Here is a 16869-nt window from a genome sequence, read left to right on the forward strand (position 1 = left end):
ATAACGGCAGCCCACCAGGCTCCTCTGTCCCTGGGATTCTCCAGGCAAGAATACTGGAGCGGGTTGCCATTTCCTTCTCCAATGCATGCATGCATGCTAAGTCGCTTCAGTCATGTTCGACTCTGTGCGACCCTATGGACAGCAGCTCACCAGGTTCCTCTGTCCACGGGATTCTTAGGCAATACTGGAGTGGGTTGCCATTTCCTTCTCCTCCCAGTAGCCAGGCCCAAAGAAATCATCAAGTGTTCATCTCTGGCAGGGATTTGTTGGTTCTGCTGCCCTGTGTCCATTCTCAATTCTGACAGCGGCGCTCCCAAGTCCTTTGAGGAAGCACCCACCTACTCCCCCATTGTGTGCTATCTGAGCAGGGCTGTCAATGAATGCTTCTGGCTCAGCAGTGTGCCTGCCACTCAAACTAGGCCAAAGGAGTTCTTCCTGCTTTGCTAAGTACAAGGGCAGAGCCTTCCAAGGGCCGACAGCCAGCTGTGTGCCTCAGGAACAAGACCTTCAGTTTCTACTCCCCAGCTCCCCAGAGGGGTTCTGTTTCTATCCTGAGAGTGGTTCTGACTTCCCTTTGACTCTCAGGATATCCTCCAGGTTGCATTTGTTTTCTGTTGCTTTACAACTAGAGAAACATAACTGTATACAATCCACTGTGATGTAAACACTAAGCAATTGTAACATTCATAGTATACTCTGCAGCTTATAAAGCATTCTCACGTTCATTTATCTCTTTTAATCAATCTTCCTGGCACTGAATTTTTCACCTCCCCCCAAATAAATCACTTATTGATTTCTCTATTTCTCACAACAGCACAATCATTCTTTCAGTCACTTAAGCTTTTTTAAATCTCATAATGATTCTGACTCTAGGCTTTCACTAACCTTGTATAATCAGTCACCTAATCCAAAATATGGGATCTCCCAGATCAATCCCTGCTTCCCAGGTGGCACTAGTGGTAAAGAACCCACCTGCCAATGCAGGAGACGGAAGAGATACGGATTCGATCCCTGGGTTGGGAAGATCCCCTGGAGCAGGGCACGGCAATCCACTCCAGTATTCTTGCCTGGAGAATCCCACGAAGAGAGGAGCCTGGCCAGCTACAGTCCATAGGATCACAAAGGGTTGGACAGGACACGACGGAGCAACTTAGCCCAAATGCACAGATTGATCCCTTCCTTTCCACCCTCTCTGCCTCCACCCTTGTCAGAGCCTTCCTCACCCTTCAGCAATGGATTGCTGACTCTGCTACCAGCCTACTGTCTCCAAACCATCCTCACACCACTAGCATAGGATATAGCTAAAATTTTATTATCGTTGTCATTCCTTTTCTTTCTGTGGTTTACAGAACAAAGATTACAGGACAATGATTTATAGGGCAATTCCCTAAACTCAATTCTGGGCTGTCTCCAAGTACACTAGCTTACAGTACGCTATCCCTCAGCACAAAAACATTGGCTGGAACAAGCATTTTCATACACATACTAGGTTGAAAAAAAAACTGCCACAAATTCTTGCAGCTCCCGCTGACAGCAAGCGGAGTCTTTCAATACCCTCTTGAATCTGGGGAGACCCTGTGATTTGATTTGGCTGAGGGGAAGGCATAGCAAATATAATGCAAGCAGAGGCTTAAAAATCACCTTAAACTGGGGTTTGTTCTTTTGCTGCTCTTGGAATACTGCTTGTCTGTCACATAAAGAAGCCCAGGCTAGTCAGCTGGAGAATGGGAGGCCATGCCACAGTTACCTGTTAACCTGACCTAATAACTATCAGACATAAATGTGACCATCCTAATCATCCAAACTACCAGGTGACTGAAGATATCAGAGGAACTCAGCCAAGAGCAGCAGCAGAACCACCTCGCTGAACCCGGCTTGAACTACCAACCACACAATTGCAAGCAATACAGTCATTTTAACCAATGATTTGGGGATGATTTGTTACACAGCAATGGATAACCGGAAAAACATCTAAGCTGACTTGGTTACTTTCTCATGGGAATTTCTTTTCAATTACTGCTCACTGTCTTGTGCAATTAATCATAAAATATTAATCAATCAGCACTTTTCCAGGACCCAGCTGTCAATCATATCAATTAAAAATCAAAAAATTAATCATTTCAACACATATTTTGATCAATAATTTTAAAAGCTTAAAAAGGAGTGATACGATATATAAATTATAAAATATAAAATCCTGTTATCTACAGGCATGAAATCATGCATAGTATACATATTAGTAACCACTTTATTGAATCATTTCCAGAAAATAAATTCTTGCAAGTAGAATCTGCACACCAATCTAAGGGTCCAAGGAAACAAGCATGTAAAGGTACAAGTTTCACAGAAGCAAATGTTTGATTTTCACCAGGAAATTATTTTTCTCCCAAGACACCTATTTCTCCTATGTGGTTTGCAACCCTAATCTGACAGACTGCCAAAAACAAACCTTCTATTCTAAGAGTGTCACTTGATTCTCTTGTTGCTATTCAATTAGATTTTGCATTTAAAAGAAAAAATTCCCTGGTGTTTCTCATAATGATGCACCTGCTCCTTGGGAGATTTCCTCTTTTGACAAGAAATGCCTTCAATCTGGCAAGAAAAATGACTCTAGGCTTTCTCTGATAATATCAAAGATCATTTGTTTGTATTAGATGTTTATGTGGGTTTTCCTCCTCTTAAGAGCAGTAAAATACTGCTGCAATTCCCTCCAAGACAACAGTGCACAGAAAGTTTCTTGGCCTCTGTTCTGAATTTCCACTGTACACCTGCACAAGAACAACTAGTGGAAAGTGGCAGAGCTAGGACACAGTAGACAGAGAAACTCATTTGCCTTAGTCCCTTCCTTTTGGACATCCATACACAGTAGTAAATGTCAAATCAATAACTGCAGCATCATTTCAAATCTACCATATTGTAACCTTTCCTCATGAAATGCTTGCTCTAGATAAAATGAAGTTTATGTTCAAAGCTGTATTATTTATTTTTTTATATTTTATTTCCAACTGAGATGTCCAAAGATCCTTAAGAGAAGCACCATCTTCTTTCTGTGTCTTGACTTGAAACTCCTACATATTTGGGTAATCTTCAGTTAATACTGCCTTGCAGAGAGACTTCTGCAATGGGAACAAAATGTCACACTTTTTCAAATAAAGGACACCTGAAGGGTGTCTCCCTAGACTCCAGCCAGGCTGAACTTAATTTAACGTTGAGATGCATCAGAAATACCCAACAGACATTCTCTAGATGTGAACCTATTAGCATACTGCTTTCCTAAACCTTATCCTCTCTGTCTTTGAAAATTTCAATATATACAAACGAAATACAGATTTCAACCCATTCCCAACTGGGACGTCTGCTCCATAATAAGAGAAATAGGTTTTTGCCTTTCTGCAGATTCAGCAGGGAAAGCCATGCTTGAAAATGATGTGTTTAGAGTGACACCTTGGAGAACTGACACACTCTGCACACATGCAATCCTCATAAACCTCCCCAGACAGCCCTTATTTCATTTTGCACACTGCACCCTGGCTGGGCTCCACAGCACATGGTGTGTGGTGAGACTGTCCTGCAGTGGTTCTCCCTTCCTGGCGGCTCTTTGATGGACAGTTGTCGGTAATAGCCAGGAGGAATGGGGTCCAGCCACCAGCAAGTGAAAAACGGGCCACCGACAGTAAGCTTCCCTAATTAACTTTCCCAAGGCAAGCCTGTTCCCACAGGAAAAAACACCACGTTTCCCCTCTCCTAGCGGTCCATTGAAAATGAGCAACAATGCTGTTGCCTTTTTGTTTCCTAAAGACTTTCTTCCCCGCAAGCAGTAGCGTGTTCCTCAAAGAATGCTAGTATTTCCTGTGGAAACTGTATGGCTGCCAGTAATGGCTCATAATTTTCCCTCTTTTCCTTTCGTAAAAATGAAATAAACAAAACGTGGCATTTGACAATAGCCAAATTACCAGTCACCTCGCTTACCACCTGCAGATGAGAGACATCACCGCGAAAGGAGGCCAGGAGAGAAACACTCCTGGCTACAATTGACCCGGACGAGCGGCGAACACAGGACAGCGCCCGAGGGTGGTGCCCTAGAGAACCGGGCAGCCTGCGGGCCGCGGTGCCCAAGAGCGAGGGGCTCCCCTTGGGCCGCGCGGCAACCCCAGGCGTCCCTCTTTCGCGATCACTATTATTGTCGGTACTGTTTCTGTGACTATTACTTCGTCCCTGGTTACCTCAGTTCTTAGGAGCCTCGGCACTGCCCATCCCTGCCTCCCACACCATCCCAGGTGGCAGGAAGAATAATAACCACACGAAACCGGCAAAGGAAAAGAGCAATCCTTTGGAACCTGAGGTGGGGGCTCCTCCCCCCTCCCTCAAGAAGAAGAGAAGCCGCTTGGCAGGCGCCGCCAACGTTACTATAGAGACCTCCCCCCAAACCCTTTCTGCAGAGGCACCGCCGCCACTCGAGCCGCCGGGAGTCGCCGCACAAAGGGGGCCCCCCCCCCGGGGGCTCACGGCGGGGCGGGGGAGACCCCCGCCCGGGTCGCCCGGTGCAAACTTGGAAAGGCTCAGTCGCTCGCGCCGTCGCGCCCCACCCCCGTCTCCCCGCGGCGTCCACCCCGGGACCTGGACTCACCCCGGGCGCCCGGCGCTGCGGCTGCTCAAAAACGCGGACGAACGGACGGACGGACGGACAGATGGACGGCGGCGGCGGGAGCAGGAACCGCGGGAGCCGGCGGGCGGCGAAGGCGCTGCCGCGGCCCCGCTACGTCACAATGCGGCCGGGCCTCCGGCGCCGCTCCCCCCCGGGCCCCCCAACGGGCGCGCGGCAGCGGGAGGAGGGCAGCCCCGGGGCGGCGGGCGCGGAGCTGGCGCGGAGGGACGCGGAGCGCCGAGCGCGGCGCACCGCCGGGCGGGGGCGCGGTCTCCACGGCCGCGGCCGCCGCGCCCTCCCGCCGCCGCCGCGCGCCCGGCGCCCGCCCCCCCGGCCCGCGAGCCCCGCTCGGCCTGACTGACGGCGACCCTTCCCCGCCCTCCCCGCGGCGCCCGCCCCCCGACCCCCAGCCCCGGCCGCGCAGCCTGCGCGCCCGCGAACCTGCTCTTTTCTTCTGTACCTTTGGCCCTCGCACCTCTGTGTCTGTGCTGCTCAACTGGCTGTCTCCGATCTCCTCCCCTCCCACTTTTTACCCCCTTTCGCCTCCGCCCCCCACCCCCGCTGGGCGGCCTCTCCCCCCACCCCCGGGAGATGAAATCGCCCCTCACCGTGATCCCTGCGTCAACCGCTGCCATCTCATTGGTCCCCAACCCATTCCAGGGTTCCAGCCTCGGCGGGGCAGAGACACTCGGGCAGGGGGCGACGGAACATGGGCACGGTCCTGGGAAACGGCCCTGCTTCGGGAGCCCCTTGGCAGAGGATTTTTGCGTTGGCACAGTCCTAAACCCCAATCCTCCCCGCCCGCCCCCAACCCGGTCTCGCCCACCCTCGAGGACTTCGCCAAGGAAGGCAGGCTGAGGGGTCTTTGCCCGGAAGGTTCCGTGCTCGAATATGGGTGGTGGATGGAGCAGACTTTGGTCTGAACTGATGGTGTTTCTAATTCAACAACGTTTAATACACCGACGGCCCTTTAGTAATATGAACTTTACTCTAAGCAGCTCTGTCTTGATTGGGAGGGGGCGGGGAGCTGCTGGACCAGGCATCCGTCAGTCAGCACTGGTGACTGACTCCTTCCTTATTTCCGAAATGAAGTCTGGAGGAGTGGAACCACTGATGCTAACCTTGGCTCACGATCGTCTCGCTCTTGCCCTTTGGAAAGCTTTAAATGGTTTTTAAGAAGGCTCTTTCCCCACCCCAGCAGAGATGGCTCAGAGAAGCTCACTCAGCAAAGCCTTTGAGGGCCACTGTCCTGCTCCTGGGTGTGGCCGCTTGTCTGATGCTGCTCCAGAGAAAAGTGTGAGGAAGCAAGTTCTCTCATCTGTCTGCTTAGGGGCCGCCTGGTTCCCTTGCCAACTCCGGAGGACAAGAGTGGCGCAGCGATCCTGGGAAATTTGACCCCATCTGGGTTAGTGGCAGTGGAATGTATAGCGTGTGTAAGGCTGTCACTGAAAACATATTACCAGTAAAAAAGGAAGGGCATGGTTGTTTAAAAACTGTGGTTGCCTGGATGACTAGTGTAGTCCCTACGAGGTCCGGGGGCTGCTGTGTTGGCGCTGCAGGGAAGAGGCCCTTGTACTATTCGGAGGACACACCCAGCCCTCCCTGCCCTGGACCTCTTTGGATGAGGAGTACGTAGTCTCTGAAATAAGGACTGCCTTGAAGGCCAGCAGAAGACATTTCACATGCTTTTGATTCCATTTCCGATTGAGAAACTAAATTTCTCTCTCTGCTGTCTTACATAAACAGCCAGAAGTATGTTCTGCCGGTGTGGTAATTTGTTTACTGTAATTTATCATATATAAGACTTTAAGTACATACACGGAAAATGGCTTCACAATTTGAAAATACCCACTATCCCTCAGAAAATATAAAATCAGATGACATCATATGGCACTAAAAAATACTTGAAAATATTGGGTTTAATTCTTTCACATCTGGTTAAAATAAAAATGCCTTTTTTTTTTTTTGCATACTATAAACTCTCAGAAAAGCACATCTTGCTTCCATCCAGTAGATATGGATGGAGTTGGTGTCACCCTTGATATGTTCTATACACAACACACTTTTATTGCCATCCTCTTAAATATTTTGACAGCCTGCTTTTGAAACATCAAATTTTAACATTGAAGGAGTAATTTTTTGAAGTTATACATGGCCATCTCCTTCCAACTGCCTTAAACATCTAACGGTAAGTAGGCCAGTGTTACCTCAGTGTAAACAGTTCAACAAAGAATGGCTATGATCCTGTTACATGGACAGAAAACATTGCTGAGGAGAGAAAATATTGATTTTGTGTAGCGAAGGAAGAGCATGCTATAGTCTAAAAAAGCAGTCTTTGAGATATTGTTTCAGAAATTTTCCCCTGTGTTTTTTAAACTTCTTTTGTTATGGTTCATTCTGACATGTATTTGATTACATATTTACCATTGTTTCCCTGTGATTATTTTTACACTGTGCCTTAAACCTATGCTTATACACACAGGCAATGAGTTTGCTTTCATTTGGACCATTTGTTGGCTTGCTTCTCCTGTGCACAGTCTTGCCAAATCCTAAACCACAAACTGATACACCAAAGTGCAGAAGTAGTGAAGTAATTGGAGTTGAAACAGAGATGCTAGATTTTAGATCGGATGGCAAGAAAGCCGGCTTTCTCAAAATGACGCTGACTTTTTATCAAGTTAATAAGTAGCTCTGCCCACTCCTTCAGCGGCTTCTTACTACCAACTACTCTCTGACACTTAGTTTTCTATTCAAGCAGCTGCCTCTACAGGCTAGTACTAACTATGGAATGGCTTAGCAGCCATAGCTACTAGATCATTTACCCCTTTTTAGAACTCCCAGGCCTGCACAGCTTGGAGTGTGCAACTCTTAGAGCACTTATTTCTGCTTCACGTCCATTTCTTCTCCCCTACTATTCAGTTGTCAGTTTCCATTCAAGCCAGGGAGTTCATATTACTCATATTTGGATCTTCATCACTGAGCAGATTTTTATATTCAAGAGTTAGCTACTGAAAATAATTAGTACAGAAATTCATTTCACTGTAAATCATCTGCCAAAGAGCTGCCATGTAATTATTCATTCAATTATTACAATTAAACAGCTGCCTCTTTCTTTTTACCCAGTTTCCATAATATATCTTTATTGTGCTACAAAAATTGAATAAACCTGCTACAACACTGCCAACGACCAAATAGAAACTATTCTTTTTTCTTTTCTTTTTCCCATTCTTTGAGTGTTGATTTGCTTAATAAGACATCCACCTCTGCATTAAAGGCTCTGATTTTTATTTCTCATTGCAGAGTGTGAATCACTGAAGAAAGCCCTGTTTGCGGTCCTTCCTGATTTCTGGTTGGAACCTATAATTCAGTTGGGCCCGTGCTTTTGGGCTTCCCAGGTGGCTTAGTGGGTAAAGAGTCCAGCTGCAATGCAGGAGTCACAGGAGACATGAGTTCTATCTCTGGGTTGGGAAGATCGCCTGGAGAAGGAAACAACAACCCATTCCGGTATTCTTGCCTGGGGAATCTCATGGACAGAGGAACCAGAGAGGTATAGTCCAGTGGGGTTGCAAAGAGTCTGACAAGACTTAGCACCTAAACAACAATGTATCAAGAATACTTCACATGCAAATATAATTGTATCAGTCATGATAGGGTAGGTTATACTATAGTAACAAACATTCAGGAAACAAGTAAAAACTTCCAAAGCTCATTAAAAATGCATTTCTTGTTCTCACTGTATGGTAATTCCAGGTCAGCAGCATCTCTGCTTCATATCTTTTTCACTTTAAGAATCCAGCCTAATGAAACAGCCACTAACAGCAATGTTGCTGGTCACTCTAGTGAGGGAAAGCGAACTTGAAGGTCTTATATGGGAAATTAAATACTCCAGCTCAGCAATTATACAGGTCACTAATGGTCACAATTCATTGGCCACAACTAGTCATGCGGCTCCACTTCTCACAAGAGAACCAGGAAGTGCATCCTACAATATGACCAGACATTTGGTAAATAATAAGATAAGGAGATATGAACATACTACACTTTACTGTAGATCTTATAAAACAGGAGAAAAGTCTTTGTGCATTTTACAAAAAGCCATAGAACTGAAGTATAGAAATAGATGATAAACAGAAGTATAAATTCTATAGCAGTTCTAACTTCTGAAATAACCACAAAATCAAGAGCAAAGAAATGTGACTGACATACAACGATTAGGAATCTAACTTTTGAACATTTTAGAGTTTCATCAGACAACCTTTAAACTTCTTTCAGTTCAGTTGAGTTCAGTTCAGTCGCTCAGTCATGTCTGACTCTTTGCGACCCCATGAATCTCAGCACGTCAGGCCTCCCTGTTCATCACCAACTCCTGGAGTTCACTCAGACTCACGTCCATCGAGTCCGTGATGCCATCCAGCCATCGCATCCTGGGTCGTCCCCTTCTCCTCCTGCCCCCAATCCCTCCCAGCATCAGAGTCTTTTCCAATGAGTCAACTCTTCTCATGAGGTGGCCAGAGTACTGGAGTTTCAGCTTTAGCATCATTCCTTCCAAACAAATCCCAAGGTTGATCTCCTTCAGCATGGACTGGTTGGATTTCCTTGCAGTCCAAGGGACTCTCAAGAGTCTTCTCCAACACCACAGTTCAATAGCATCAACTCTTTGGTGCTCAGCCTTCTTCACAGTCCAACTCTCACATCCATACATGACCACAGGAAAAACCATAGCCTTGACTAGACGGACCTTAGTCGGCAAAGTAATGTCTCTGCTTTTGAATATGCTATCTAGGTTGGTCATAACTTTTCTTCCAAGGAGTAAGCGTCTTTTAATTTCATGGCTGCAGTCACCATCTGCAGTGATTTTGGAGCCCCCAAAAATAAAGTCTGACACTGTTTCTACTGTTTTCCCATGTATTTCCCATGAAGTGACGGGACCAGATGCCATGATCTTCGTTTTCTGAAGTTGAGCTTTAAGCCAACTTTTTCACTCTCCTCTTTCATCAAGAGGCTTTTTAGTTCCTCTTCACTTTCTGCCATAAGGGTGGTATCATCTGCATATCTGAGGTTATTGATATTTCTCCCGGCAATCTTGATTCCAGCTTGTGTTTCTTCTAGTCCAGCGTTTCTCATGATGTACTCTGCATAGAAGTTAAATAAGCAGGGTGACAATATACAGCCTTGACGTACTCCTTCTTCTATTTGGAGCCAGTCTGTTGTTCCATGTCCAGTTCTAACTGTTGCTTCCTGACCTGCATACAGGTTTCTCAAGAGGCAGGTAAGGTGGTCTGGTATTCCCATCTCTTTCAGAATTTTCCACAGTTTATTGTGATCCACACAGCCAAAGGCTTTGGCATAGTCAATGAAACAGAAATAGATGTTTTTCTGGAACCCTCTTGCTTTTTCCATGATCCAGCGGATGTTGGCAATTTGATCTCTGGTTCCTCTGCCTTTTCTAAAGCCAGCTTGAACATCAGGAAGTTCACAGTTCACATATTGCTGAAGCGTGGCTTGGAGAATTTTGAGCATTACTTTACTAGCATGTTTGAGCATTCTTTGGCATTGCCTTTCTTTGGGATTGAAATGAAAACTGACCTTTTCCAGTCCTGTGGCCACTGCTGAGTTTTCCAAACTTGCTGGCATATTGAGTGCAGCACTTTCACAGCATCATCTTTCAGGATTTGAAACAGCTCAACTGGAATTCCATCACCTCCACTAGCTTTGTTCGTAGTGATGCTTTCTAAGGCCCACTTGACTTCACATTCCAAGATGTCTGGCTCTAGATTAGTGATCACATCATCACGATTATCTGGGTCGTGAAGATCTTTTTTATATCATTCTTCCATGTATTCTTGCCACCTCTTAATATCTTCTGCTTCTGTTAGGTCCATACCCTTTCTGTCCTTTATTGAGCCCATCTTTGCATGAAATGTTCCCTTGGTATCTCTAATTTTCTTGAAGAGATCTCTAGTCTTTCCCATTCTGTTGCTTTCTTCTATAGAGCTTATCTTTGGTATGAAAGTGAAAGTGTTAGTCGCTCTGTCATGTCTGACTCTTTGCAACCTCATGAACTGTAGTCCGCCAGGCTCCTCTGTCCATGGGAATTCTCCAGGCAAGAATACTGGTGTGGCTTGCCGTTTCCTATTTCAGGGGATCTTCTTGACCCAGGGATCAAACCTGTGTCTTTCTGCATTGGCAGGCGGGTTCTCTACCACTAGCATCACATGGGAGGGCTATACTTATGGGTATTTGTATGCCTGAGCTGAGTCTGATTAGGAATTTAGCATTCTCACCTAACCTGTTTTCCATGATCACGTCTTCACTCCCTAGTGATTTTTTCCCTGCAATATTTCCTTTTTTTTTCTCTTCTTGGAGCAAGTTTTAGCCTTTTGCTTCATTTTCAGTTCAGTTCAGTTCAGTCGTTTTAGCACTTCTAATAAAGTTAAAATTGGGGAGGGGGATGAAATTCAAACGTAGCAGCTTAGCTGCTTATAATATAGCAATGTCAGTAGAAGATTAGGTATAGGAGAAATTTTATGCATCGTTAATCTGATTTGCTGAGATTATCGTGAGATTCCATTTAATCCTGTTACTGTACTTTACCCTGGAGAAGGCAATGGTACCCCTCTCCAGTACTCTTGCCTGGAAAATCCCATGGGCGGAGGAGCCTGGTAGGCTGCAGTCCATGGGGTCGCTAAGAGTCGGACACGACTGAGCGACTTCACTTTCACTTTCCACTTTCATGCATTGGAGAAGGAAATGGCAACCCACTCCAGTGTTCTTGCCTGGAGAATCCCAGGGACGGGGGAGCCTGGTGGGCTGCCGTCTATGGGGTCGCACAGACTCAGACACGACTGAAGCAACTTAGCAGCAGCAGCAGCAGCAGCAGCAGCACTTTACCCATCCTTACAGATCACTGGCAATTTTATTGTTGGGATTTTTAAATGGGAAAAATTAGACCATGCACAAAACTACAATCAGATGAATGTCTTGCCATTTGTTCTGAGACACTCTGGAGCAAAAATACACCAAAAACCACCCCCAAAAACAAACAAACAACTATCCATGAGGCATTAAGGGGTTTTCAGTAAATCAACTGATTTGGGACCGTGATCCTTCCCCTGTGCTCCTCTTCCATAACGAGCTACAAGCAGGGTGCAAAAGTTGGTGTAAAGATACCTAGAGGAATTCTGGATTCAAACTCTATACAAGCATTCATGGCTAGATTTAACTATAATTACTTTAACCCAATAGTCAGATTTGAACCCGCTCCAGTGTTCTTGCCTGGAGAATCCCAGGGACGGGGGAGCCTGGTGGGCTGCTGTCTATGGGGTCGCACAGAGTCAGACACGACTGAAGCGACTTAGCAGCAGCAGTACTTTATTCTACCTAAAGTTGATTTGGATGCACTATTCATGTTGACCTTGAGAGACACTGCCCATTCTTAAGTTTCATCTGCAAACCTGCCATTGTGATTTAAAAGTCATGTTTCTGCAGTAACCTGGGTTCAGTGGACTGGTTTTTTCTAGGGACTCCACCAACATCATCTTCAGTAGGTCCCTTTTTCCTGGATACTTTTTATGGAAAACCTTTTCCCTCCCAGAGTGGCTTGTTGCCTTCAGATCTATTTGAATTGACCTCTCACTATGGGATTTCCCTGATGGCTCAGATGGTAAAGCACCTGCCTACAATTCAGGAGACCCAGGTTTGATCCCTGGGTTGGGAAGATCCTTTGGGGAAGGAAATGACAACCCACTCCAATATTCTTGCCTGGAGAATTCCATGGAGAGAAGAATCTAGAAGACTATAGTCCTTGGGGTTGCAAAGAGTTGGACACAACCAAGCTACTAATGCACACACATCTCACTATGTGTCCACTGATGCCTCTGCTCTGAATCCATTTGCTATTGACATGGTGAAACTGCCTAAGCCCTGTGCTCCCACAAATTAACAATCATTGAGAAGTGTACCCACCTTATTGTGTTCTGGGCAATAGCTTATCATAAAAAGCCTCCTCCCCGTGACTCTGATAAAACCCACGGTCCACTCTTTCTCATGACTTCATAAGATTTGCACGTGACTCTTTTGTTTACCCAGGACAAGCCCAAACACAGATTTTCCCCTTTCTGCCTGAATGTGTTGACAAGACCAGACCCAGACCCTCCAACTTCCCATTCTTTGTCTCATGAATGAATAGCTGAGATTACGACTGTGGGTCCCTCTGAAGCTTCCTAGACACAGAGAAATACGTTTCCTGTTCAGCTAACTGACCTAGACCTCCTCTGATTACAACCATCCCAAATGTAAGTCATCTCACTTGTAACATGTCTGTCCTTCCCTACAAAGTTCTAATGCAACATCACCCATCAGAAACACTCTGGTACTCAGGGTTGGGGTGTTCTTCCTATTTTAAGACCCTGAATAAAATCATTCTTACTTGTCTATTTTTTGTCTTTAAAGACAAAAAACATCCTTTCCCCCTTTTAAATTCTAGTGTCTCTCCCATCTTCATTAATAGCTACTCCAGTCACTGATGTAAATTGACATTGAATCTATTCTGATGTCTCTCTTTTACTTTTTCAAGATTTTACTGCAGTATATAATCTGTGCGGGAGAAGGCAATGGCACCCCACTCCAGTACTCTTGCCTGGAAAATCCCATGGACGGAGGAGCCTGGTACGCTGCAGTCCATGGGGTCGCTAAGAGTCGGACACGACTGAGCGACTTCACTTTCACTTTTCACTTTCATGCTTTGGAGAAGGAAATGGCAGCCCATTCCAGTATTCTTGCCAGGAGAATCCCAAGGACAGTGGAGCCTGGTGGGCTGCCATCTATGGGGTTGCACAGAGTCGGACACGACTGAAGCGACTTAGCAGCAGCAGCAGCAGCAGCAGCAGCATAATCTGTGGGCTTCCCAGGTGGCGCTGGTGGTAAAGGACCTGCCTGCCAACACAGGAGACCAAGAGACTCTGGGTTGGACAGATACCCTTGGAGGAGGACATGGCAATCCACACCAGTATTCTGGCCTAGAGAATCCCATTGACAGAAGAGTATGGAGTGAGGCGAGTACAATTCATAGGGTTACAAAAAGTCGGACATGACTGTTGCAACTTAGCATGCACATAACCTGTATTTTGAATATTGCTATGGTATGTATGTGCTTGGATTCAGAGTTTTTATTGTCTTTATAATAGAGTTTAATTGTCTTTTTTTCTCACCTATTCTACCTGAGCACCGGAATCATGCATTTGGAGATAACTGGATGGCTCTACAGATGTCCATGGCTATAACGTGGAGTAAAGTGATTTAGAGTTTATGAGGATTAAAACTATAATAGACTGGTCTCTGACTTGATCTTTAATCAGCTTCTAGGGATTAATAGAACAGAAAGCTTTCCCCCTTGCATAAGTCATGCAAAGGCATTAGAATTGGTTACCTCTAAGTACAGAAGAAAGCTGTCAGTGAATGGAATGCATAAGTAATTATAATCCCCACTGTTCCAAACTAGAATAAATCCTATTTCCAAACAGTTTTGGTGCAGAAGTCCAGTTCTGAAAATGAAGTAAGATATTCAGCCTTCCTAGATATGACTATCTTACAAGTTTTACTTTCTTCTATAAATTTATAGCTTCCACTTTCCAATTCCTCGTCCTGGGGACATATGGTCCTCTTTAGAAGAAATCAAGGAAAGAAAAGCTAAATACATATTGGACAGGATGAGAAAAGCTGATGGCTGATGAAAAATGGTCCTTGTAAATCATGGAAATGTTTTAAAGGCAGTTTGTGGGAAGAATACAGAAAGTTGTAATTGTTGATAGACTGAATGCTTTTAAACTCAAAGTCCAAAGTAACCCTCAGTATAAAGGTTAAGCACCCTGATCTGGGAGTCAGACCTCCTGGGATTAAATCCCAGCTTTCCTTCTTACCACCTTCAAAGTCACTTCATGTGTCCAGGCCTTACTTTTCACAGCTACGAAATGAGAGGTTAATAGTACCTACTCAAAAGATTGTTATCAGCGTTAAATAAGCTAATATTCTAAGAAGACTTAAAAGTAAACACATTAAAAGTTTAAATAAGTATTTGTTAAATAAATGAACTCTAGAAAACCTACAGCACCTGGGTGAATTCACTGGAAAAAAATGGGACCCTAGAGCTGACTGCCGCTTTGTTGGATGCAAATATCCCTATTTCTCTATTTGTGCCATGGCATTAAACAGCACTAGAATTCTTTTTTTCTTAAACTACAATAATAGTACATTCTAAATTGCTATATGGTATGTGTATAGTTGTGGGCAAACTTACTTTTATTATAATCATTTAGATCATGTGACACTGAGAAAACGTTTCATTTCATGTTTTAGTATTGCCATTGGTTCTCTGACAATTTAAAGTTTAAAAAAACTTTTAGCCTCCAATTTCACATTTAACTTTGGTTTGTAAATAGCATTTAACATTCAACTGAGACCTCCAATGGTGATTTGACTAATAATTTAGAAATAGATGAAAAGGAAATACTTTTAACAATGAAACATTTTTAGTGAGAGGAGTATCTTCCACATTTAACTCTAGGGCTGTCAATATGATTTTGAGATGCTTATCATTATAGTGATATAAATGGAAAAATACAGTCCTTGGAAAAATGCAAGGTACTTGGTTACACATTTATGCAAATATTTGCCCATTTTCTGTGCACTAGGCATTTTGTTACCCACTCCAGTACTCTTGCCTGGAAAATCCCATGGGTGGAGGAGCCTGGTAGGCTGCAGTCCATGTGGTCGCTAAGAGTTGGACACGACTGAGCGACTTCACTTTCACTTTCCACTTTCATGCATTGGAGAAGGAAATGGCAACCCACTCCAGCGTTCTTGCCTGGAGAATCCCAGGGACGGGGGAGCCTGGTGGGCTGCTGTCTATGGGGTCGCACAGAGTTGGACACGACTGAAGCAACTTAGCAGCAGCAGCAGCAGGCACTGTGTTAATTGTTTAGGATATTGGACAGAATAGACACACTAGACTGATCTTATAGGTAGTCAATAAACAAGCATGTTTCAGTGTTGCCAAGAGCTATGAAGGCAAAAACAGAATACTGTGGGGAAAAAAGGAACACAAAGAGGATATACTATAATATTGGGTGGTCAGGGAAGGCCTCTGAAATTTGAAGAAAGAAAAAAGGACAACTATGCCAACAGTGCGAGAAGAGTTCCAGGTAGAAAAACCAGCTCGGACTGCTCAGTATCAATCCATTGACCATGCAGAATCCAAGGTGTTCAGAGTTATTCTCAAACAACTAAGTGTTTTAAGGAGGGCTACTGGGGCTTCCCAGATGGCTCAGTGGTAAAGAACCCGCCTGCCACTGCAGGAGATGCAGGAGACATAGATTAGATCCCTGGGTCGGGAAGATCCCCTGGAGGAGAAAATGGCAGCCTACTTCAGTATTTTTGTCTAGAAAATTCTATGGACAGAGGAGCCTGGCAGGCTACAGTTCCTGGAGTTGCAAAGACTTGGACATGACTGAGTGCATGTATGCACACGCACGTGCATGCGCACGCACACACACACACACACACGTCATCTACCACTTGGCCTGGTACACACAGATACAAAAGCAAAATCTATCATCAATACCACCATTAACCATATATTTGGGAAACACAAGTGGAAATGTTGACTTATTAAAGTGCTTATAAAGCGTCTGTGAGAACAATATAACTGTATTGTGCTAATTCCTAGACAGCAAGTCTTCAAAGAAAGTCAAACCTCCTACAGCATACTCCCTGGTGTGAGGATCAAGCAGTGCTAGTGGAAATGTGTGGCCAGGTATAACAGAAAAGAGATCCAAAACACTGAAGAACTGAGACTGGAACATAAAACACATTTAAGAACAAGTCAGCAGAAAATCATGAGGGTGTTAAAAAAAATCTATAAGAATCATAAATAATCAGGTAGATGCATTTTAAACACAGTGTTTTCTTATATGGAATTTAACAAGAATTGTGACCTATGAATTTGAAACGCTTCTCTTGGACTCTAACTTTCCACATTTTCTAGGACCGTCATAACCTTGGCAATGGCTTTTAGTAGCTACACTGACCAGGGGGAAAGAACATGGAATCTTGGTACAGAATCGAGGAAATGAGGATTTGGGTCTGGGGAAGAAATTCTCCTGCTCACAGTATCCTGATGCTCAGAACTACATAACATTATATGAAAGCATAACAGGTCCACAGCAAAT

The 16869-nt window shown here is 44.8% G+C and overlaps 1 protein-coding gene across 1 annotated transcript in view; it reads right to left on the reverse strand.

Moving 5' to 3' along the window:
* Window positions 1–4710, reverse strand: part of SNCAIP (synuclein alpha interacting protein) — a 163394-nt gene extending 158684 nt beyond the window's left edge. Inside the window, 1 exon segment of the mRNA XM_068980323.1 lies at window positions 4628–4710. The gene's annotated coding sequence lies outside the window, so the exon portion shown is untranslated.
* Window positions 4711–16869: the final 12159 nt, after the last annotated feature.

The sequence above is a fragment of the Capricornis sumatraensis genome, chromosome 9, assembly GCF_032405125.1.
Source record: "Capricornis sumatraensis isolate serow.1 chromosome 9, serow.2, whole genome shotgun sequence".
Lineage (NCBI taxonomy): Eukaryota > Metazoa > Chordata > Mammalia > Artiodactyla > Bovidae > Capricornis > Capricornis sumatraensis.